The sequence below is a fragment of the Notothenia rossii genome, assembly GCF_949606895.1.
Source record: "Notothenia rossii genome assembly, chromosome: 4".
Taxonomy (NCBI): domain Eukaryota; kingdom Metazoa; phylum Chordata; class Actinopteri; order Perciformes; family Nototheniidae; genus Notothenia; species Notothenia rossii.
Window position 1 is genome coordinate 83,592,927 of NC_136902.1, and position 26,159 is coordinate 83,619,085.

At 41.0% G+C, this 26,159-nt stretch overlaps 1 protein-coding gene across 1 annotated transcript in view; it reads right to left on the reverse strand.

Moving 5' to 3' along the window:
* Nucleotides 1-26,159, reverse strand: part of igsf11 (immunoglobulin superfamily member 11) — an 87,261-nt gene that overhangs the window by 15,073 nt on the left and 46,029 nt on the right. The gene's annotated exons all lie outside the window — the stretch shown is intronic.

The following is a 26,159-nucleotide window of genomic DNA, read 5'->3' on the forward strand; positions in this document are numbered from 1 at the left end:
TTGTAATCCTCTCTTACACTATACTAAGTGTATTCCTCTTTGCAGGCAACAGTGAGTATCCACATCCTTCAACTCATCTTAAATGACCATCAATCTGTGCTTTCAGGTTCCGTGACAATAGTATACTGTAGAAACCGACACAGACATCACAGTCAGCAGGCTTCATGCGTGATAGCCTCCTTTTGTCAGCTGCGTTTTCTCAGAGCGTGAGACCTCTTAAGGAGTGAGAGGAGAAGAGTGAGGCAGCGACGAGAGATCGAGAACATCTTGTATCTCCTGCTTCAGGCGTGACAGTTGGCAGCTCTGATCACATTTCATGTTTGATCTGCATCCACGCTTTGGACTCAAACGCCATTTGCGATTTGCGTTCGTGCTTTAACCTACACACTAGAAGTGAAGCAACTGCGAGGACAAAAGGCATGAAATCAAGCACAAGCATGAACACATCCACACATGGATTCCTGTGCACCGACACCTGTGCCCACGCAGAAACGACGCTCTGTCCCATTCCTTTTGCAGGATACCCAGGGGCCTTGTGATGGGCTGTGTTCATGTATGGCGGACCCTGTGAAGTCGCGGCTGCCCGTGAGGCACCAGGGCGAACCAACAAGCGAACAAAGACATCCGTGTGAAACTCAGGTGGTATGGCTGTGTACCCAGCTGCTCGGTGGGAACTCATCAAGCACCATGCTCAAAGCACTGCTGAGGTCAAAATAAGTCACAGAACAACTAAGTTTTGAAACTGAAAGTGTATACTGCCTGAATACCTCTTTAGAAGTCCTCTTGACTGCCTTTGTATTTTACTATACTTACTTGTTTGCCTGTCCTTGTTTGTCTACCCTCCCTCACACTGTAAAGCGTCTTTGAGTTGTGAAAAGCGCTATACAAATAAAGTGCATTATTATTATTATTATTATTATTATTATTATTATTATTATAAGCTGCGATGACAGACATTTTATGAATGGATATAATTGGGCATATGTTCCTTCTGCATAGTCGAGAAAGCCTAAAAAATGATTGCCAGTTCAATGGAATAAACATTTAGTTTTTTAATGTTCTTGCTGAGAGTGAAGCCAGACAGATGAAAAAGTGTAAAACATTTAGCTTAGCATGGAAACAAGGAGGGAGCAGTCTGGCTCTGTCCAAAGGTTTTAAAAAGCCCACCGACATATTATTTTGTTTGTGTAGAGCAGGGATCTCAAACTCAAGGCCCGGGGGCCAAATCCGGCCCGCGACTTCATTTTATGTGGCCCCGCAAGAGCTTGCAAAGAATATAATACGTTTATTATACGGTTACATTCCACTTTACAGAAGCAGGTTGCCCGTAAACTACATGTCCCACAATGCATCTCGTTTTGTGACATTGCGCACTGAAGAGACTTGCAATTGTTTGCCCTGGACTTCAGCTTTCAGACGTAGTTAATTACTAAGTTATTATCCTATCCGATAATAATCCAATACAGAGGCAATAATGTCATATTATACATTATTTTATATATATATTATATATAGTTACAACCGGCCCTTTGAGTCCATCCTTTATGCAAATGTGGCCCGCAATGAAATTGAGTTTGACACCCCTGGTGTAGAGCATAACAATCCGTTTTTTTGTGAATGAATGTGCGGAAAAAACATTTATTGGGAGTGTCAGTAATGTATTGCTGTCTCCACAGGAAGTTACACAACTTGCAATTTATACCCTTTTTGTACACTGTTTGTTCAAATGAAACAAACAAGATACATTTATTTATATAGTTAGTGTCAAAGGTGTAAGTAGGTTGACTTTGTTAGCTAGGGGCAGCTGTTTCCCCTGTTTTCATTCTTAATGCTGAACTAGGCTAACCGGCAGCTGGCTGCAGCTTCATAATTAATGTATTGCCTGTAACAAAATTCAACAAAGTAATTCTCAGCAAGAAACATAGCAAGCACATTTTCCAAAATGTCAATATATGTCTTTGAACTTATTGTGCAAGCTGTGCTGTCTATATATCATCTGATACATCTCTTTAACTCTGATAGATGATAAACCTATTACTCACTTTAGATGTTGATAGGGCTGTAAGAGGAGGTTACACATCTAGTAAACAAACTGAGCCTTTAGGCTGGCCTTTTTATCAGAGTCTATAGGGAGCATATTATAAAAGGTCCTCATTCATATTTCACAAAGAAGCAAATGCTGGTCCTGTCTACTGTGTTCATAACAAACAAACCATACAAACAAACTCTGTGAACTAAATCTGAAAAATCACTTTCCTACTGAGGGCACCGTCCTCTGTCAAATTGTGTGCATATTTTGTTGTAAACTACTTACTATAGAAAATGAAAAATGATCATTTGCATGCTGGTACATGAGTCTATATCTGAACGACTAGATACTGCTTCACATTACATGCTCTGATTGTTAAAAACATTATTGTGCACAATTCCTTTATTGGGTTGGGGGTTTTGGTTGGTCACAGGGAACTCAGATGATTTCAGTTTAAAGATTTGTCCTCACATGATTTTGCCCATTTAACCCCTCCTTTTCTTCCATTTACCTCCCTTCCTCGTCTCCATGTTCTCCCCTTTTGGTCCTTCCGACAAACCCTCATTCGATGAAAGAGGATGACTCATCAGGATCACTCATCCTCCTCTTCATCCCATGCCCCGCCCCTCCCAGTTGACCTATTAGCTACAACAGCCAACTCCCTAAGAGCGCCCTCTTACAACCCTACATAGCTTAATACTGTCCTCTTAACTGTACTGTGTCGGACTTGCCAGACTTACAGCGATCCTAATGTGTTACTACAATAAACAAAAGGCCTCATTGTCCACAAACAAGCTATAGCATGTAGCATTGGTCACACTATATGCTTACATCCTCACAATGAATGGACAGTCAAATGTGCAGGAGTTCAATCTCACTTTATCTGAACTATTCTAAGTTAGTTCTGGAACTCATTGCAATATATTTGCTGGATAGAAGCAAAACATGTTGTCACATCACATGAGTAGCAGAAAGTCCCCACTTGTGACCTGGTCTGTTTGGAGACATTGCAGCTGACTACTGTAGGTTTATTTGTGTTTCTCTGGCATCAGCATACAAGTTGAGTCTACTACTCTGGGGTCGAAGTTAAACAAAAAAGACAGACACCTAATGCAAATGATGGTGAAAACTAATTGTTAACAAGTAAACTGGTGACCAACCAAACTAGTGCGCTCGTCTGTGTCCAATGAGCGAGCAGAAGGTTAAAGTAGGCCACTGCCCTCGTGCACAGATAAGCCCGGGCATTGGAAGACTACTGCTAAAGCGGCAAACAGATGGCTCTGCACATGCAGCCCTGGACACTACACACACACACACACACACACACACACACACACACACACACACACACACACACACACACACACACACACACACACACACACACACACACACACACACACACACACACACACACACACACACACACACACACACACACACACACACACACACACACACACATACCACACACACATACCACACACACACACACACACTCAAACGCTTTATCCAAAAAATATCAAGTACCAACTTCAGTGGAGTACACTAATCGCAATATTCAGCTCTAACCAAAAACATCTCCCATGCTCGCTCATACAGCAAAAAAAAACATGCTGTTTTGCAAATTGCCAGCACATGGTGTTGGGTATGTTGATTCAAATGACAGCTGAGGAACCAGACCTGGATTCCCCCTAAGAAACAGATAACTTTCACGTCAGCCACCAGCCCCCCTGTAGCTTTCATGCCATCTCTGTGTGCAGTAACTCCATTCCCTGTCTGACATGCATGTTTGGCAAACCTGTCACAGTGTCTGCACGTATATCTAAAATCCTGGCAAGCATACTGATCTGCCAGTAAGATGACATGACTGGCAAGGGGTTATGTTTGGCTCTTTTGCTGCTGACATTCTCAAGTCTCTTTTAAGTGAGTGACAACAGTGTGTCTCCATGACTGGTATGTAGGTAGCTTAGAGGTAAAAGTTAAAACGACAGAAAGTGTAAAGAATGCAGCATTCCCTAGTCGAAGTACCATTATTGATTTTGATTAGAGCATAAGGTTGTTACACAATCATATTTGTAACTATGTCAATTACTAACCACCATGACGAGCAGTTGAGAAATGTAAATGTCCAAAAAGAACAACTTTAAAAATGATTGCAGATGCTTTATTTGAAACCAGAGGCCCTGACACTGCTGTGTTGTGAAAAAGCAGCGTTGTTACCCTCTGTATACGTCAGCAGGTAACCAAGTCTACTGGCACTCGTCCACTGTCTGCACGACACAGGTTAACACAAATACAGTCTAAGCTTCTCAGTCAGCCAGCCAGAGCCCCACAGTGCCAGCCAGCAGATAATACTAGAGTACTATTCCTGGAACCAGCGTTTAGCCTAAGGTAGCTTTGTCTCCTACCCCTTAGAAAGTAATTGGCTTGTAGGCAGTGATTGCTGTCTTACTTAATTGTCTTACTCTACTTTGTTCTTTTCTTTGTTTCTTTTCCCCATCATTCTGCCTGGTTGGATCTACCTCTTTGTATCTCTCGCTCTGTCTTCCTCTCCTTCACTACCTCTCCAAATTAAGACTATGATTTTAAGCCCGCCAACACTCGCCCTGCCTCCTGGGAGAAATTGCGCTTTTGCAGCTGATTTGGTTAGTACAGTTCTCCAGCAATAAAAGGCCCGTAATGATTTATCCCCCGTGTGAGTCCCTGTGTGTACCTTCACGATGAACCCTCGCTCAACTCGGTGCCACTGATGTGTATTATCGGAGGAAAGCAGAGAGTAAAGCTGAAAGTCTCTGCTGAGGTTGAGTTCTGCCACATCTGATTTATAACAGTTCAAAAAAGGTTCAAATTAAAAATAATTAGTTTTTCTGCTTAATAAAAAAAAGTATTTTTTTAAGATACTGTATATATTTGAGTCTGTCACTCAGGAATTGAGTCTATCAGAGGACTGTGGGGAACAGAAGCACCAAACCAAAGCCATGTCCCAAACCAGTTACAGCTACTTCTGATATCTTTATTTCCTTAACTTTCTTCATGTCGCATGACCTTCCTCCATGAACTATATAAGATCAACCTGCCAAACTTTCTCTATTTGAAAGTATTGAGAAACCACTGACTCCGATTCACCAGCCGTCTTGCACACACACACACACACACACACACACACACACACACACACACACACACACACACACACACACACACACACACACACACACACACACACACACACACACACACACACACACACACACACACACACACACACACACACACACACACACACACACACACACACACACACACACACACACACACTGCACGACACACGCACACACACACACACACACTTGCTCTAAACTTATCTTACCAAGTGTCTGAAAAGGTTTTGTGGTCTCCTTGTGGACAGCTGCTCTGAGCTGACTCCACCATGACATACGACCAGCAAAGTGATTTGTGTCGTTATTTAGAGAAGGAATAAGAACAAATATTGATTCTCTTCAAAAACCAATTTTTATCTAAATTAAAAATGGTTGTTGTCGTCTTTTGTTTGCGCTGTCCATTCACAGTCGACTTTTGATTAATTATGTTGAGTTGATCCAGGAACCAAGGAGGGTTGTGGCCTGACATGGATCTCTTTTAGACATGTTCAGTTTTGTGTAGACAAGTACTCTTGATGATTGGACGTATTTCAGTGGTAAATACACATGTGAAGTATGTCATATGATTACAGTACATTATCCTTTACAATAATAGCAAAGCTCAGCTTCCCTCTATTTCATTTGTAAACATCACACAAAATAAGCTTACATGTAAGTATTTATAGATTTTGTCACAGGAACAATTCATCATAAATTGATATGAAGTTATTCCAGGGCTGAAACAAACTCATATATGAATTGTTATTGTAATAAACTTGCTTGCAACATGACTGCATCATTATTTTATTTCTGTCTCAACCAGCACTGGTGTACTCATTTTAATAAGTTGTAGATAATAAACTGAGGTACATCTGAACAGTTGTTTAAGTGGATGCGTAAAGAAAGTGAATCTGTGTGGGAAACCTTTTTACCCAGAACGCTTTGATGTGTGCTTGTGCCTACGTGTTGACCAGCATGATTGATGCTTACTAACTAATTCTGCTTTTGGAAGTTTGATGTAGGTCGAACGCTGGCTCAGCAAACACTGGGAACCAGCCTATATTCTCATTCTGCACACTGTTCAAATTTGCATCCCATTTCATTCAGAGGAAACTTTACTGTACTGTAACACACGTACACACACACACACACACACACACACACACACACACACACACACACACACACACACACACACACACACACACACACACACACACACACACACACACACACACACACACACACACACGCACACACGCACACACACACACACACCTCCATTTTTCTTCTACTATTCAGCAAAAAAGGGCTCGGGAAAAAAATCAACACAAACACGCTGAGTCGGCGCTCTCAAAGGAACGGCTCTTTTTTAGACAGCGAAACAAACAGGAAGTCAAAAGCACCGAAGTTTGATCACTCAAGGGAAGTTTTATTACAATCTGATCGGTCAAAGGCAACTCTTTGATCTATTTACCATCTTTCAGTAGATATAAAATATCTGGATAAAAAAGGACATTTATATTATGATGCTTAACAAACCTGTGATTCTGCTGTCCTACAAGCCTCTTTACAGTTGAAGCATTGTGCTTGGATACCATCACATTATACAACATATCGTATTTTTGGGCATTTGAGTGTGTTCTATACATAAGTGGTTGAATACTCTGCTTGTGTTTTATTACAGGATTCACAACTTTCAGACAGAAAAAAGCATACACTGACAAAAGTCCCATTGAGACCCGAAGGTTGCTCACAGTAGGATTGTCGCTCCTGCATCACACTTTGGTAGTTAGATAATGTTTTTGTCAGTCAGTGACCTCTTCTTTACAACAGGCAAAGAGCAAGTCGCTGTGTGTGTGTGTGTGTGTGTGTGTGTGTGTGTGTGTGTGTGTGTGTGTGTGTGTGTGTGTGTGTGTGTGTGTGTGTGTGTGTGTGTGTGTGTGTGTGTGTGTGTGTGTGTGTGTGTGTGTGTGTGTGTGTGTGTGTGTGTGTGTTGCATGTGCTTGACAGAGCAGAGCCCCAATGCCGAGCACATCTGCTCCGGAGGCCCCTGGCACTGCCATATGGCTGGCAAACACGCCTCCTATTACTCCTCCACAAAGAGTGGGGTTGCAGTGAAAAGAGAAGATGGGTGAAAATGAGTGTGCGTGCATGACGGAGAGAAGGCGTGTGAGAGACAGAGCGAGGGAAGGAAGGCAGAAGAGAGTAACAGCTGATGAATGAGGAGCTGCACGTGCTGCCCATTAGGCTCAGCAGACAGACCTACTCCACCTCCAAACACACTAACATTTTAAACAACCCAACATTACAATTACCGTTTATCCACACAAATCCCAGGTTAAACACTCATTACTGAACTGACATATAAGCCACCAAGTCACAGTCTTTACCTGACTGGAGTCAATGGAGGAGGCATTACAAGGTGTTATATTGATATGAAAGTGTGGTGAATTTCTTCCTTTAACCTGGTTTAACTTGTATAAGAGATGCATTCTCATCAAAGTGGAGAAAGAGACACATCATGAAGCCAAACTACAGATTGAAAAAACGAAATAATTTGCTCAAAGTAAAGACTTGAAGGACCAGGGATAGAGTGTAAATATCTAGGAACTTGTTTTTCTTTGTATAGTGCTGCTTTGATAGTGAAGCACCTGTAGACTTTAAAGGCAGGCAGCGAGGCTCGTACATGGGCTCTTACAGGGTGCTTTGATAACTGTGTCTCTGTGGAGGTTATAAAGGACTCCGATAGCGAGATGCTTTCACTGATAAAAAAAGTATCCAAACGCACGTAGAAACCCACTACTGATGCAGTATGAATAAAATGGCTGAATTCATGACCCTTTATTGTGAGGGCTAATTGAGAGATGTGTCAGTCAGTGTTGCACATACTAAAGCCTCCATTAGAGGTGAGAAGTTGATTCTGTCTGTACTTAACGTAACGATAATGTTCATAATGTAAGCTTCACAGCCATCTCCCATCCCCTTGAAAGAACATGTGAATCATGCGTGTCAAACCAACAACAAGAACAGATCAAGCTAATTATTTTTAACATTTCAAAAGCCTGGGCATGTACCGAAGTTTAGGCCACGCTTAAATCTGACATGTGATTCTGTTCAGCGTCATGTGAAGTATCAGAGGTATCAGGTGTTGATTTACAATTTTACACATTTCTCCCTGCCCTCCTTTCTCTTCTTTTCGTCCCATCTTCCTCTTCTTCATACCCTTCTTTTCCAGCTCCTCCTCTGTTGCCTGGGGCTTTTCATGAAGGCTGACTTGATATAGAGAAATCAATACCTTCACTGCGTTGGCTGTCGAAGGGCAGGTCAGAGACTTTGTGGTGGGGATTGTGGTGATGGTGTGGTGCAGGAGTGGGAGGGAGGGTATGTTGCTCGATAAACGCAAGCCCATTGATCTTTTCTTCACGTCTTTCTGTGTGCGAGCGTCCACTGAGACTCCTCAGGGCCTGACTGACAGGCAGTGAGCTGCTTGTGCGTCTCAGAGGATAACGGAGTGTGTGTGTCCATGTTTGTGTGTAACCGTGGTCATGAGAGTCTTGTTTACATACTGAATAATAGCCTTCTTACATTACCAGTGGAAGGAAAACATTTAGGCCCTTGCCATAGGTAAAGTAACAGCTAAACGGAGTAAAGATTATCCATTACAAAATATATTTTATTTGTGTAAAAATGCAGAAGTATAACCTCAAAAAAAATCTGCAGCAGAAAAATGTCTTTCTGTGTTATTATTTTTAATAAAATGTAATTGTCATTTGAATTGTGTGGCTAGGTCCTGAGAAGTTATTAAACTGCCCTTAAACCTACAGAGGCCCCTAAAGGATCACTGTGGGGCAATTGAATACAATTCCACAGACAAAATATGCACTAATCCACAATGCATACTAAAATGATATGGACTTTTTAGTTGCTTATTGATTCACACTGAAGCCCTTTCTTTAAGTGGGGTCTGGGCCCATGTTATGTCATCCCTTGCATCCGGGTTGTCTGACCTTTAGCTATGCATTATATTAATTATAGGTAAAATTTTATTTGAAAAATATGACATACAACTGTCAGATACTGTAAAGCTAATCTAAAAGAACCGAGAGTAAACACATAAACATAAAACCGTTATCCTAAGCCCTCATCGATGCACCGTGCTGGCATGACCGTTTGAACGGCTCTTGGTCAGAAGGTGCAAAGATTGAACTGCTAACTCTTCACATTGTACAGCCGGCTGGGCAGGTTTGTTACATTACCTGTCTTGTGTTGTTGCACTTGCTTGATGTTTGGCAGTGTTAGCAAAGTTGTTGATTAGCGAGTTTTTCAACATCGGCATAATTAGCGTATAAAATAGCATGTTGACACTACAGCTGTATTACAGGGATACAAAACCTACAATATGTTGCAAACAGTGCTCAACCTGAGTAATGCACTTACTTATACATTCCACCATTGCACAGTATTTGATACTGTCCAGTTGAGAGGAATACGGATCTTCAGAATGCCAGAGGTGGTTTTGAGATAAAGACACTACTACACGTCATTCTTTGTCATTCCTACCTGTTTTCCAAATACATTACGCTTGCTAAGGTCCAGCCCTTGGAGGCTTACAGTAAAGTAGCTCTTTTCAGGGGCTGGACACGGGAGCCATTGTACATTATCCATCTATGATCCGTCTTGCGCTCCCTCCAGCTCCGACTCTAGCTCTGCCACTCGCACTATATCCCGTCTATGAAGGAAAATCCATAAGAGCTGGCCAGCAAGACCGTGGTATTATTAATGGAGCTTAACATCCATCTAAGGGGGGTTTAAAATGTTGAAGGCTTGATGTGTTAGCCTTAATGTTTCACTCAAACGCTGAGATAAATGGTGTTGTAACAGAAATAACCAACTGGCAGCTGGCTCAATATTTCTGAATGTGTGGTTGAAAAGGACATAGTAGGTAGGGTGTGGCACTAAATGTCCCGCCTTTTTGGCTAACAAGACTTCCACGAGGAGTGCCAGGTTATTTATAATTTTTGGAGAGTGGTAACCTGTTAGGATTCATTCAGTGATACAACAGATTGGAGGTGCAGAAAGTTAATTACACATGCCGTCCTCTTTCTTTGAGATTCTTTGTTTGAGCTATCTTTTCTCATGTGCACACACACACACACACACACACACACACAAACACACACACACACACACACACACACACACACACACACACACACACACACACACACACACACACACACACACACACACACACACACACACACACACACACACACACACACACACACACACACACACACACACACACACACACACACACACACACACACACACACACACACACACACACACACACACACACACACACACACACAAAAGAGCACACCCCTCAATAATCAGTTGAGCTATTCACTGCTTGGGGCTTCATAGAGAATGAACGCATTCATCACATAATTACTGTGGAGGCAGTCACACACTTCATCAGTCTATTCCTGTCTCAGAACGCCGGAGAGAACAGTGAACGCTTACGATTTCCAAAAGATATTATGAGATTCTTATACCTCCATCCAAGGAGAGTCAAAAGAGAGGAGCAGGATTTACAAAGCATCAAAGTGACATCTTGACTGGTTCACAAGACTGTGCCCGGGCTGTGTAGTTGAAAGAGGAGGATTCGAGGAAGGCGGATGCTCGCATCAATTGAAAGGCTGATAAATCTTTAAAAAAACCTCTCCTATTCTAAGAGATATCTTCAAAAATATGACTGTCTTCTCCACAAGGAAAGATAAGTGGCCATTGGGAGAGGCATCAGTTTGAAATCAGAGAGGCTGAGGAAGCCGTAAAGGCAGAGGTGTCTGTAAGGGATGCGATGATTTAAGGGGAAAGATATAAAAGGTGAAGCCTTAATGTCAGGTGATGTATGGTGCTGGGGGTGAGCGGGCCGAACGCTCACTTTGGGAGAATACTGGAAATCAATGGTGATGTAAAAGACGGGGAATGGTGAATGTGGCCATGCTCGACCTCTGAACATGAAGGAGGCCGGAGCTGCTGATAAAACACAGTGATTAGTGGGAGAGGGGTTGAGTGCAGATTGCAGCAAATATTAATAGTATCTATCGGATATTAAATGGGTCTAACATAGACTGGTTAGTGGATGATTGCATAAATCACAATAGTGTAGCCGAGTCTCTTTTCAACCTTTCTTTCAACATATTTCTGGATTTGACTTTGTATTTTTCACTTGTATTTCTACAACGAGCAATATCTTCTATTTTAAATGTGTTTCTTATTGCTTGTCCTATCAAAACAAACTGTGTGCATGTAAAGTTAAGTTAAGGCCTATTTTACACTTTGGATGCCTTATTTACCTTAAAGAAGTGAGTGAAATTCCCCATCCTATCAAAAAAAGAGTAAGTCCTTCTGATAATCTGAACAAACACATTTGTGTCTTTTTGTACTGGACAATGACAATATATATATATATATATATATCATTACTTATTTATGCTTGTTTCAGATGGATTATGGTGTGCGGGGAGGTTTTTTTTGTGACAATGATCTGAAGAGTGAAGGAGGAGAGGAAGGAGAGGAAGTATCATGTGATACAGAAGGTAAATGGTTCCTTTCCTCTTTCCCAAAAATGAGCCATACATGGTTCCCCTCTTCTACTGAATTAATAAAGACTGAGGATTCTCCAATGCAGGAAAGAAAATCTAAACTAAAAAAGGGGCTGTTCTAAAAGTTTGGTAAAGTGCCCAGCGTGTAACCTGGATTTGATCTGTACTTCAACTCGCCAAATCTTCGTCATTCTCAGTTTTGTAAAGATAACACAAATATATACAAATACAGAACATGTGCGCAGAAGATGTACCTCTTCAGTTTTGGGATTTGAGGACACACTTCCCACATTGTAAGCCTCTACCTTTAACATCATTTATTTAGAGACCTGTCTTGCATTAAGCACTTGTTTGCCTATTTTCAGTTTCAAACAGGTCTTCTTTCTCCTGTTTTTCAATAATGGCTCATTTTACAGTCGATTAAATCCAATTTCCATTTTGCCTCCTTTCATGTTCTCAGTTCTTTTGATCTTTTGTCGTCTTGCCTTTGTGTCTTATTTGTCTCAACTCCCTTTCTAGTAAAGTCTTACCGATAAATGTGACATTACTTTGGAAATCCGACCATATCCCTTAAGAGCCATATGACACCAATGGCCTCATTGATGTAGAGAAAAATGACCAATGAAGAATGAAGACAGTTATTGATGCAATCATTGACTAAATCCAGGGAGTGACAATATAATTTCATTATCTCCGGCAGCTGTTAATGGCTTCAGAGAAAGTAATAGCCACATATTGGTGCAGCTCTTTTGTTGTTTTTCTCTGTCTCTCTGTGGACGGCTCAGACATCAGGGTGTAGCGCGCGTGGTATCGTTGTGTGAAATGTTGCTCTGGTGCCAATGAAAGCTTTTCCATCGCGGCATCATTTACATTCAAATTAATTCCATCAAAAGCAAAGACGAGCGTTCAATGAGCGGAGAGTGGGGCTAGCTGTCGACTCCCTCTTCTCTTTAGGGAGAGGGGAATAGAAAGTAGAGGGGGGTGCGCTGAATGAAAAGTAAGGTGATCTCATTTGAATGAAATAATTGGAAACCTCACAAAAATGAAACAATGTCATTTCCACAGTGTGTCATTAATCCTTCATTAACTGTTAGTATGCCTCCTCAAGAATAATCATCACTATTGATCCATTTAAATCAATATTAGAGCTTTAAACTTAACCAGTGCTACAGAGACACACAGCTTTGGCTCGGAGCAGCCTGCCTGCAGTGGCATAATTGCATAGCATGTCAAAAACACTAATAAATAAATCAGTGATTACTTCCCTTTGTGAAGTGCTGCATCCCCATTATTGAATATTCATGTAGGTAAATACATTCATGCAAGCTTCTCTCCTGGGTCTTACATTTCGCAGTTTTTTTTTGTTTGATGTAGTTTTAAAGCTATCTCCTCTCACTGTGCGGAAAGCAACACATCAGAAATGCTTGCAAAGACATGAGTGTTCATTATGTGTTTATGTTTCATGCATATGCATTTCTAAAAGGCTCTTAGTATCATGTATAGGACTTGTTCCGAATGCATGAAAATCACGGGATTTAACTTTTTGAACCTCAGTGATCAATTCTATACACAAATTCAAAGCTGATTGCTATTGACAGGGGGTTATTGATTCCTGATCCCCTGAGGCCAATATCCGTGTAGCATGACATACACAGTATCATTTCCCACTCCATTGTTTCTGTGATATCTCATTGGCACGAGGACGAAATAATACCACCTCTTTGACCTGCTTGTCTCCATTATCGGATCTTGCACCACTAACTCACTCTCGCAGCTTCGCTCTCCCACTCTCTCCCTGTCTACTCTCATATCTCGATCGCATGAGAATGTTTTATTCACTCTCTTTCTCTTTCTTACATTCTCAGTTTGTGTACACAAGATTGCGTCTGCGCATCCACAGTTGAATGCAGGAGATATAGACGTCTACATACGTGCACACGCACAAACATGCACATACACCATTGATGGCAACTTAGCCTGCGTGATTACTGTGACTCTAAGCTGCTTAGGGGTTCTGTCCCATCTGGCTCTGGTGTTTGCAGCATCATTCAAACCCTCTACCCCACCCCACCTCACACACACACACATCAGATCACCCCTTTCCCCCATCCTCCTCCGGTTTCCTCCCCCGTCATCAACTCTCTCCATACACAAACACAGACACACACACACTCATACACACAGAGGGAGAACAGAGGCGGGGCAAAAGGGATGATAATCCTGCGTAATCTGGGTTTACCAACTATTAGGGCTGTGCAGTGTTTTCTTATGTAATCTAATCATCCGTAGAAACGTGCAGTCATCCACCGGAGGGAACTTGTGTGTCTCATTTTGTACGTGTGTGTTCAAAAGTGGAAGCCAGAAGGGATGCCTCCTTGTGCTACCTGGACCATGTGGGGGGAAACACACACACACACACACACACACACACACACACACACACACACACACACACACACACACACACACACACACACACACACACACACACACACACACACACACACACACACACACACACACACACACACACACACACACACACACACACACACACACACACACACACACACACACAAAAGACACATGCACCGGCCAACATTTCAAACACAGATATAGATTATATGCAGGTTAGTGCTCCCATGTGCTTAATCCACATGGGAGGCAGAATATGTCATACCCCTCCAAAACACACACACACTCACTAACGCACACGCACACATACAGAGAAAAGTCTGTAATTTAAAGTTTAGTGCCACATCAGGGGGCGTTCAGACTCCAGCTGCTCTAATAAACCTCCTGCCTTCTGGTGATGAAGGAGGCACACACACAGAAACACAGCAAACAAACTAAAAGTTTCAACCCTAAACGACTTTATCTAAGTACATGGATGCAGAAGTTATTATCCATTGCAACGGAAGACATGTTTGTATACACCCTGTTGATACCGATGTGTCTCGGTGAGCATTGAACCTTTTTTGACCTTTTTACATCTTACATCATTCACATTAAAAGCTTGGAAGACGGAGAGAGCTTTGTTTGGTTATTGATGAGACGTTAATTGATGTTAAATCCACTAACCTATGTGTAATGATGGTTAAAAAGTCACGCAAATTCTATTCTTAAATGAAGTCCTTCAGAGGAAATTAGCGTGCTGCCATACACAGGTACGCCGGAAGAGATTTGATATACTCAGCAAATATTGCGCGCGTAATCGGATTTATGTAAGTTAGTCTTTAGTGCACCGTGGTCCCGCGGAAGATCCGGAGTGAAACAGGTTGAGAAGACAATATATGGTTGTATGACGCAGCCTTACAACATATGGATAAAAGGGATTACGTTTATTTGAATCATGCAACAGCGATTTAGCACAGTGCACATGGCCTCTGAGGAAGGGATGATACAGAGAGAAAGGGGAAAATCCTTAGAATACTTTTAGTGTGTTACAGAAAACATACAGTTTGCACGGATGCTCCTGAGAGGATTTCGTTTTTTACAACATGACTAAAACATAAATACAAGGGTTACCATTAGTTTCCGTCAAAGGTAATGTTAGAGTTGCTTTGGCAGTAAGAGACAACATGTACGTGCATTTGCAGCAATATCTCTCCCCAGCCAAGTCTTCACTAGCAATCTTAAGTAAGAGCTTTCTGCACTTTTACTCCAAAAACCTCCAGAGGATTTCCCATCATGACCATTGCAGATTCTATTTCAGTAAGAGATGTCATTTTCTCGTTTTTCTTGCTTTCTGTCTGCCTCACTGGCTCCACTCGCTTGTCTTTTCTACCACTCGCTTCCTATAGCCTACAGTAAGATCCCTCTTTCTGTGCACTTCCACAACGATCACCTTACAGTACATAGACTGAAAATAAGTGTTATTCTCCTGACCTGAAAGAGGTGTTACTGACTCAGCTGGGGGTCCAATCAGTAACACATTGTGTGATATCAATGGTGCCCTAGTGGGGGGCGAAATCTAAAATCTATTCGAAATCATTTTATTTTTTTCAGCTTGAAAGATAGAATATTCCGGTTAAATCTCAAACATCTAGATTTTTGTTTTTGCTTTTAATCATGCTGTATGGTGATTGATTTGATTTGTGTTTATGACACTTGAGTGTTATTTGATTTGATTTGAATGAATTCCATTTAGTTTCAACATACATTTATTTAATGTTATTTTCAGTTTAATAGAAAAATGTCAATATAATATTTACATTGTTATAATAAAAGTTGAGATACATTTGAATATCTTATAATGCTCTGCCAAGTTGGTGGTTATTCTAATAACTGTTTTAAGGCTAGTCAAGTCGTACACCCAAGAATAGTCAAACAACCATATACAAATATTACAGGATTGACAGAAACATCAGCCTAAAAATGTAGTTGTTTAAGTTTGAGAGCATTTCATTTCTATTCCATTGAGTAGGCATTATAGCTAGTATCTGGGCCCATCATGTGAGCAGCTACGCTTGTACTGTTCAGGTATCAACTGTTTCAGACTGTAATCAGGATTATGGAAAACATTCATTGTTTGAAATAGGACAACGCTGGTAAATACTGAAAATGAAAAGGGACAAAAGAACAAACTTTGTCCAGGTCAGACCCTTGATGTAAACCATGGGATCTCTATGGGATTTCAATAAAAAAACATTCAGCTTTAACTGTCCCCCGGTGAACCGGAGTTCCTGGCAGAAATATTGGTCACAGCGATGTCTGAATATTCTCATTAATTCAGCATATTTAAATTTGAATTATTCACAATACATTTTTAAGAAATTGAAAATAAAGCAAAAGAATTGATGAAAAAAACGACATTGCTTTCCACTACTGTGGCTGTGCAGTTAGAGAAAAGGAAGCAGAGAAAATGTATTAGTGGCAGGGAGAGAGAGAGAGAGAAAGAGAGAGAGAGAGAGAGAGAGAGAGAGAGAGAGAGAGAGACACGAGCCACCCATCATGCTGAGAGAGGCTCACATTATGAATGATTCATGCATTCATCTTTAACGATATTTGAAGAACCTTCGATTTCTCAAATGGATCACTTCACATCACCCCACTTTCCCAGAAATTAAAATGTCTTGGGTTGATATTTATGATGAGGCGAGAGAGCAATGTGTATCCATCCTGTCACTTCCATATTGTAATATATGTTTAATTCAAACACTTTTTTATCGCACACATTCTGCACAGGACATTGGCAGCGCTATAAGCTCATTCAAGTGCTAACCTTGGAATGATTAATAAATTAAATTTCACATAGGGCCCTTGATGGAAATATTTGCATAGACTCATCTAGATATGATGGATAAACAGATAGATTGCTATTAGTTGAAGAAGGATTATACCATGTGATTTCGGTGTGACTTGGTCAAGTGATAATAAACTCGTCATGACATTAACAGGATTCTGGCAAAGGCAGTGTTTGTGCTAGCTGTTGAACTGTATCAATCATCACACAGCAAGTGAGTGAATGAAAATATAACCAAGACAGTATGTGTTTGTTGAAGGCTAATTTCTCAGGGAAAGTATAAAACAAGTGCTTCAAACTGTGCCTCTGTCTTGCTGTTCTCTCATTTCTATTCACATCGGTCCCATGGGAGAACTTAATGTAGTTGTGATTACATAGCTGTCTGTGTGCTAAATGAGCAAATAATGAGAAAACCAATCAGTGTGGGGTACTGTGGCATCCTTCACCTGTAAAATACAGACTTGTAAGAGCGGTGACAGTGAAGCACAGGAAATCTACTAGCTCAGAGCGTGCTGTTGGTCCCGTTGCTGCCACCACAATCAATTTAATGGGCTTCCATATGGCGCTGCAGAATCAATGAAAGATCATTGTGGATTCCTCTCAGCACTTAATGTTGGTGTGGAGCAGGAGAGTCTAAATTTATACTGGAATTCCTCTGAGACGTCTCAGAAGAAACGGTGACTATATATGAATAATAACCAAAGCCCTTTAGTGGAGGGTCAGGAAGGAAGAAAGGGGAGTAGGGCTACACTCTGAGAGTTTTGACCCATATCTGTTCCACAGAACTGTCACAGGCTGGTAATGAATGGCTGACCTTGGTGGAAAATTGCACCTACACCTTGTCTTGGGGATAGTCCTAGAAATATAGTGTTTGCTTTTGGCCCATCCAAATAGATGAAGGGCTGGAAGTACTGAGGAAGAAGGAGGGCGCACAACGCCAAGACCAGAGGTAATGTTATCCCCCTCACAGCGTGTTAAATGTTTATTCGATTGGCAATTATATTTTATATGGCAGGCCTTTTCTAGCTTGTTAATCATACACTCAGGTAATCAGCATACTCAGTTGAAGTACATGCAGCCATTTTAACGCACGTGTCAAGCAAGAGAAGTGGCTCATGGAGCGGTCCATGCTATGCAGATGTGAGAAATGTGTCTGTCTGTTGCTGCATCACTTTGACAGACATAATGTATTCCAAATGACAAGGATCATGGGAAGTGATGTAATGTAACAAGAGAACATCATTGCGTTTCGAAACAGCTTGCCCTTTTTAAATCATGCATATGTTAACTAATATGATAATTCTATACAATATAACAACAGGAGGGATACGCAGCAGTTGTGAATATCATCCCTTGACATACTGCCTCTTATGGAAAATAGAATAAAAGAAAAATATCATCTGGAGCTCCTCCTCTAGGAACTCCTCACTCTTCATGATATAGTGCGGATACATTTTTTTGCTTGGATCGACAAGAAAATAAGTTGTGTTGGTTGTCCTGTTTCGTTTAATAGAAATGGGATTGCCCTCAGGGGGGGGGCAGGCAAGTTTAGAATATCAATTAGTATCAACCAATTCTATGAAATTCTGCTCGGGGTCATGCAGATTTTTTTTTCCTCACTCAAAGAACAAGCTGCAATAAAGATGAAAGCAAGAGATGGGGGAGGCAAGAGGAGATACAGTTTCTGTCTCTGTTCTCTTCATTTACAGCAAAGACAATAGGCACCTTCATGGGTTGCATTTAGGATGAATTATTATTTTGAAAAAGCAAAAAGTCCTGAACCTTATTCATAAAGTGGAAGGAACAGGGAATACCCATAAGACATCATTTAAATGTATATCTACATTTTACCTTTTTTACCTTTGAAAAGTTAATGTGCATATATCAAATGCACCCTATAGGACTCATCATTGCACACTGTATAGCCTAACTGGATGGTCCTCACTCACTATGCGTAGGATGCAGCATTGGTTTTTATTCATGTATAAAGCCATTTTAGGAAAGCTTCCACTCTACATATTTGCCAGATTTGCTCCAGTTTGTGACTTTTACAACCTCAGATCCAGTGCCTGGATACGGTTCCAGGTTCCTGCTGTGCGGACTGAGGCTGGAAAAAGGAGTCTCTTTTATTATGGTCCTTGGTCTTGGAATGACCTTCAATCACGCCTCAAACTGACGGCACTTGTCTCTATAGCCTGTTTTAAATTGAAGTTGTCAGAAGTCCTTACCACCAGCTGCTCTTGCAGTAATAAGTAGTGCCTTTCTTACTGTCCTAATGTGCACAATGTAGTAACTGCTTTTTTTCGTCTTTTGTTTTCTTAGTTATGTTCTCTGTATTTTATATGTTTGTGTTATGTGTTATGTGTAACGTTGCTGCCTTCTTGGCCAGGTCAGCATTGTATATGAGATTTTATCTCAATGCTTTTTATCTGGTTAAATAAAGGTTAAATACAAATAAAATCACAACAAAATACAACTACACACGAGTGTATGCCTAAAACTCAAATTAGCAAACAAAGGAGTGAATTTTAAAGCCAAATAAAACCACATGAAAATACAAATATTCAACAGGGGGCATGTTCCACAGCCTAACCATGGAGTAAGCTCCAACAAATATATACAGCCTGCTCTTAACCGTTAAGCGCCAGATAATGACTGCACTAAGACACATACTTACCCCAAATCCACAAACAACCTGAAGTGCAAATACGCCAATTCCATGACAACCTACCGCTACTTACTGTAAGCATAATAATAATAATAAGTGTCTCCTTGTAGCACTTACAAATTACGACACAACAAACTCCGGGACACGTGGTGCAGACACACCAAAGACAAGTTCCACTGATTACACACTGCATTGACACTTTACAAACACTGCATTCAGAGGCTACTATTAAAGGTTTCATTCACACATTCCCAACTTTGCCTGCAAATATCCAAAAGAAAATAAAGGGCAAAATCTGCTACTATGTTGACAAATGAAGTGAAAAGACCACAACATAATTGAACAATCAAACGAGTAGGGATCTAAGGAAAGTCAGTAGGGTGTGGATGTGTGAGAAAGTGCTATACAGTTTTGCTGAAAAACAAACAAAAGAGTGACCAAATTCCACATTGCAAAGATGTGTGGGGAGATGAGATCTTCCCACCAAGGACAAGCTGACTTACTCGTCATGTACCAGCTAATCTATACAATCACCTGTCTGATGCTTTAGCTTGAATCAGCTTCAGTGGGAACTGATTCTAGACTGCAGCATTCCTAGCAGACTCTTACAAAGTTAGTGAGGTCGGAAAACAGCCCCTAGTGAAGACAGAGGAGCCTTACAGAGAGCAGCAGTGAGAGACATTAGCCCCGGGGACAGACAGGGGGATGATCAGCACATGATGCAGCCCTATTTGACAAGGATACGCTTTGTAGACTTAGAGTCTCTCACACACTCACACACACACACACACACACACACACACACACACACACACACACACACACACACACACACACACACACACACACACACACACACACACACACACACACACACACACACACACACAAACACACACATACACACACACACACACACACACACATACACACACACACACTCTCACACACACACACACAAACACACACACACACACACACACACACACACACACACACACACACACACACACACACACACACACACACACACACAAGCCCTGAGACACGCGGATGAACAAAAGCCACCTAAAAACACACATTTCTGGTTCCGCAGTCATAGCTGGGTGATCACATGTACTGTAGAACATAATTCAGTTCTTGTTTTGACATATCTGAATGTTTTATATCATTTGGTACAAAAACACAAGCTTGCATCTATTTGCCATCTAACATCTCTAGTGGGACAAAACAGAGTAACCAAATAAGGGAAAGTGATAGACACTGGGGGGCTATTGTTAAACTTTCCATCTAAATATAAAAAGTGACAGTCGCTACCACTTTGCAATTATGTCTTTATCACAAACTCGTTTTCACACATGAATCCCAGAGAGGGGTTTGATTTAGCCCTAAGCCTATAGCCAAGGATCGTTTTCCACCCAGTGGAGGTTTAAATCACACACAGCTTCAAAAACATCCCACGATAGCTCCGAGGAAGGACCATAAACACTTTTGCTATCATAACACCGGGTCAGATTCAAGGCCAAGTATGGAGACATGTCTGCCCAGAGACAAGCACTAAGATACTGTTGACCGTTAAGACATACAGGGTGGCAGACTCCAAGATATTAAAGACTAATGACATACAGTAAATGTGTGGGGGTAAAACAGACCAGTTGTTCTTATTATTTAGAAAAATCCTGATTGCACTTAACCAAATGGGATGTGTGTATTAATACAGTCTGGTCATTGAACTTTAATCTACTTCTTGATCAAACTCCCATTATTTGATCGGTAATTGACCAAAGAAAACAGAACAGATGCTTTTTGCTTTCTCGTTTTAAATGTAACCGCTCAAACACAAATTGCAAGTAAGCCGAAACTGCCAGAGTTAAAGCACATTCATTAGGCGGGTAACCTAGCGAGGCTGGTTTAGATGAGAGGATTTAGGAGCCTGGTGCAGTCTTTGAATATAGAGTTGGTGTAATTTCCATCCAATCCCTGAGATTTCGCACTAGCTCCTGTGAAAAATCACACTTAAAGGAGCTCCAGTAAGCAGGGGCTTAATTGGGTGTGACGTGAGATGCATAATATCAGCTAACTCTCTATTTAAAACACTGTTATAGAGCACTCAGATACATTAAAAAACACACACAAACAATCAACCTCATACCAATCGTACAAGATGACTGTATCCAAACACACACAAGGGTAAGTGGGTAGAGCACATCTACGGATCTAAATGCAGCTAGAAAAGCAGTTTAGAGGCATCCGCAAATCATGCAAATAGATGAAGTCACACCTTTCACAGCCTGAAAACGAGAAGAGAGGGGGAGGAGAGAGAGAGAGAGAGAGAGAGAGAGAGAGAGAGAGAGAGAGAGAGAGAGAGAGAGAGAGAGAGAGAGAGAGGAGAGAGGTGTGTGTGTTTCTGTGTGTGTACTCAATTGGAACCAAGAACAGGCAGGTCAACTTCTGGCATAAATCACATTGAACGTGTAGCACAAAGAAAACATTTTGTTGTTGTTTGGCCCACAACAAGAATACATTATAAAGGCCATTATCGCTTCACAGTGGCTAGCAGCTCTTAACCCTTTGACAGTATGCATAGTGGTTTACATATTTGCACAGATACTTAACCTGTAAGATATTCACACGCTGTACTGTAAAGCCCTCATCAATCGTCTGTAACCCTCCCTGCTCGTTAAACTGCGCGAAGCTTGAATACCGCTGATTTATTGCTTTCCTTTTTGATTGATTGCACTCAATGGCTTTCATGCTCTTAGTATGAGCTCTAAATTATTGGAATAGATTCTGAAATACAGCGTGGTTAGTAACAAGTAAAGACTCTGTGTAATCCATCTGGTAATTACATACTGGTAATGTTCTGTGGATTTAAGACTAGTATGAAAGCTATTTATTTATTCACGGTTCACTTTAAGCTGATTAACGAGCAAAGTGATCGCTATTGAAGAATAATTATTTTGGCCCGTTAGCTCCTTCAGCTCGTTAGACATGCTTGCTAGGAATGTGTCCTCTGGTGTTGGTGTTTTGCATATTAAAGGACATTTATAAAACATGTTGACTTAATTACTGACAAAAATGGGAGGTCTTTAAATTGTTTTTGATTATCTACACTATGTCTTATGAAATATGCATTCAAAGAGAATACATGAAACAAGCTTTAAGGATGCAATTAGTAAATTGAGCCGGATGTCTCAAAGTAATGATATGCCAATGCAAATGCTCTTCAAGGGAGACATAAAATGAGAATGATAACGGATGCTTTCTTTAGCCTTGCGGTACTGTAAATCTTTAGAGATATCAGGTAATGGACATGGATTATGCTATTAGAGGCTAATTACAGCCGGACCACCAGAGCAGCTAGATATAATACATAGCCGCAGTAATCATAATACGCTCCTAAATTAGAAGGAGAAATCACCTTGACATTTTATGACTGTCACAGGTGCCATTTACTGGTAGGGGATATTTGTGAATTGCTCAATCTCACAACAAACATCCACGCTCACTGTCCCGTCACTAACCCTTTACTGCGCAGAATGACACTTCTGGACACATGAATCCAGCGGTATGTAGGGACGTCTGGGAAACCGTTCCGAATTAGCACGAGGTCTTTGAAAGACAGACGGACCGACGAGGCCCCAGCTTGGTATTTCAACATGACAAAGATGAAACTGTACACCGTGTCTTGGAATAGCCGTTTCACTTAGCGGCACCGGCAACTTGATCCCTTCACTTTCACTGGGGTCAAAGAAGCATCTCTTACCTTCTCTGTTTCTTTCTAAAAAATCCCCCTTTCTGTCACACACACACACACACACACACACACACACACACACACACACACACACGCACACACACACACTGAGTACATGGATAAATGTATTTGTAAGGCCTGGCCTGGTGCGTAAAACTCTCAAAATAACCGTTGACACGATTTTCTCCACCATTCAAATGCCACAGCTGCTGTTGAGTAAAAATAGTTCCGTCTTCTTGAGGTGTCTCACAAGAAGTCATATGCGAGGTGCTGATTGGTGATAAGACTGGATACTATAAAGTAAATCACATGCCGCAGACAAAGACATGCAAAGTAAGGATACAATCCTGATAAAGCTGGTGCAATGATGTGGAACCATTAAGATAAATGTCAAGTGGAGCTTATTCAGTGGAGTGGAGAGTAGTGGAGCTTGTGTTCATCTTTAATACTCTTCAGTATGGTTTCAACAGGTATTTTTCATTTCTTACATTTTGATCAGATTCTGTGAAAGACTGAACCTTCTGAATTTCCCTTATGCAACTGTAGACTGTTGAGAATAAATACACGGAATAAATTATAAGCCCTCACCGACTCTTACAAGACATAACGTGCTCCTCTTAATCACAAAAATACTAACTAATCTAAATGAATGTCTCATACAACTAAAGTTCATTCTGTAAACACACTTTGACCAAAAATATAACGTATACATGGATCAAACAATATACTTAAATGCAACAAAATGTACATCAAACAGTTGCATTTGTTTAGACTTTTCTTTCTTTCTCAATGAAATAAGAAAAGGAAGTAAAGGAGGCTGAATAGATGTTCTATATGTGAAGAGTAGTTGGGTTACATGGTGGAGAGGAGGTTGTATCGCAAACAAGGAGCCACTAGACATCCTCCTAGATCAATATTTTTCATATATTATATGTTCACGTCACGTGTACTATTTTTGTCCTATTGATAATTGTATTATGTTGTTTTATTCTGTACACTCAACATCTTGTCACCTCTGTCTGTCCCTCTCAATTTTCCCTGATCAATTTTTGTTTTAACAGGGAAACAGAGGGTATCATCTGCTGTACAGACTTTGAAACCCCTTGAGACAAATCTGTAATGTGTGATATTGGGCTGGATGAATCAAATGTACTTGACGTGATGGTAGGTAGGCAGGATATATCTGCAGAGACGTATTCTGGTGTGATGTGAGCAGATCGATGGGCCGAATGACGCACCACAGGCCCGACATCACACTGTGCGCGGCAGAAGGCGTGACAGGAGGCTGCTCAGCCAGGTGTTCACTGACACACAGGGCAGGGCGGGGCCGCTGAACAGCTGGCTGAGGTCACAACCTGTGATGCCAAAACATCCAGTAGGGCAGCATAAAAAAACTGTAGAGTCCCACTACAGGAATGTCCAAGCACAGGGTGGCAGAGGGAGGCCAGACGTCGCTGAGCTGGATTGACATGGGATTGATTTGTAGCGAGAATTATGATATAATATTATCTAATGTAGTAAGGTACGGATGAATGCAAAAAAGGGTGAACTTTGACCTCCTTTTGCTACACCATGAAAAAACTGCCCCACAAAAAAAACGGAAAACTTTGATTTAAAGTGATTTTTAATGGACTTGCTTTAGTATACCGCAATAGTTATTTAAACACTCTTTTGGGAGGTGTGTGGCACAGTGGGATAGTGCGTTGGTGTTCGGTTCAGGGGGAGCACAGGTTCAAACCCCACTGCAGTCAGCATGTCGTTGTGTCCCTGGGCAAGACACTTCACCCCAAATTGCTCCTGTGGGGATTGTCCACAGTATTGAGTATGTAAGTCGCTTTGGATAAAAGCGTCTAACAAGTGACAACAGTTTCACTGCATGTCTTTTAAGTGAAATCTCACATACTGACAATAGATGTATTGATTAGAAAAATTATAAAGCTAAACATCTATATATATACAATGAAAATAAGTTTTAAAAAAATTCAGCATGCATTGCATGCTCTAAATTCAACAGGCAGTTGTTAATATTCATCAACAAATTAAAGCCGAATTCGTTCAGAGTTGTATTTCCACAGTATAATTATGCAAAACAGATCCAAAATATTCTGAAAACAACCTCTTCCACATTTTAAATTCTACTACTGGCATACCTGATTAGTTAACCAAATATGCAAGACAATCAGCTCGGAGTCAACTTTGCCTCCACCAACACATTCATATTGCGCTAAGTTAGTTTGAACTTGCTGCTACTTCCTCCAGGCATCCTTCAAACAGCAAATAACAACCGCAAAACCTGTGAAAGAGGAGTGCAATAATTGTCACTCCATTGTTTATCTACCTCTTTGAAGCTGGTTCTTTATAATAATGTAAAATGCACCTCGGCTTCTCATAAGGGTAATATGTGGTGTTACATCCCTTGAAAACATTTTCCACTGGAGATTAGTTTAAAGCACCATTCACACATCACCTCAGTTGCGTTGGGAGACCAGTAAAGGGCGGGCTACAAATAGACTGCAGCTTCTGCTCTCTGTGGGACTAAAACACATACAAAGTGATGACAACTCTCAGCTTTAAGTGCAAACTTCTCATGATACCACTGGTTATTGCAAAACCTGTGAGACTGCGCTCGGGATATATGGATTTAATATACACCTAAAAAGATTAAATATAAACCCAATACATAGAATATGCCGCTGGGGA